Here is an 881-nt window from a genome sequence, read left to right on the forward strand (position 1 = left end):
CAGTGCTCAAGCTCTGGGGAGGGAGGGGGAAGACCTGGGGCCAGCAGCTGGGACCCTGGCAAGTGCACGGCGACTGGGACCTGGGGCTGGCGGGGGGGCAGTGGCCGTGACCCCAGGTGGCAGTGGAGCCCCCGGGTGGGGTGCCATGCTGGGTGCAAAGCCTGGGTATGTTGCAGCATCCCCTGCACTCCTACTTCCCATGCCTATGGAGACCTGCTGACATTCTGCATTGACCTCCCATGGTTCAGCAAATTCTCTGGTTTGGCACTGGTCAGGTCCCAAGAGTGCCGGACTAGAGAGGTTCAATCTGTATTACAACTAGAGCTGGTTGAAAGTATTCAAATTTCAAAATTTTCCTATGAAAAAATGGGACAATTTTTTTTAATAAAAATGTCTGCTGAAAAAGTCATCTCATATTTCAGCCAGCTCTAATTAATATACATGATGTTTAATTATGTCCATCTGTAATATACTCAAGGTACAATCTAGACTATTAAGTAGCTGTGCCACCCCTGTTCTTACCTGGGATGCTTTGCTGCTGTGGTTTCCAGTCAAGATTGCTCCCAAACAGCCTCCAGAATGTAAATTACTCCTATGTTACATCTATGCCTGTGTGCACTGGCACCCTGCTAGTCACCTCCAGGCTTTTACCAGCTGAATCATACTGCAGGGTGACCCCAACACATGCCCAGTCCTAGATTTTCCCCCAGAAATTTACATCTGATACTTCCCAGCTCTCTTCTAAACAATACAAGCTTATATAAAGTCCATCATTTCATTAACAGAAATTATATGCACAAACCTTGTTACCCCAGATGGAGTTTCCCAAACACACTAATTCAAAACACTGGGTTAGATAAAACAGTAAAACAAATGTATTA

Source organism: Gopherus evgoodei, chromosome 6 (assembly GCF_007399415.2).
Source record: "Gopherus evgoodei ecotype Sinaloan lineage chromosome 6, rGopEvg1_v1.p, whole genome shotgun sequence".
Taxonomy (NCBI): domain Eukaryota; kingdom Metazoa; phylum Chordata; order Testudines; family Testudinidae; genus Gopherus; species Gopherus evgoodei.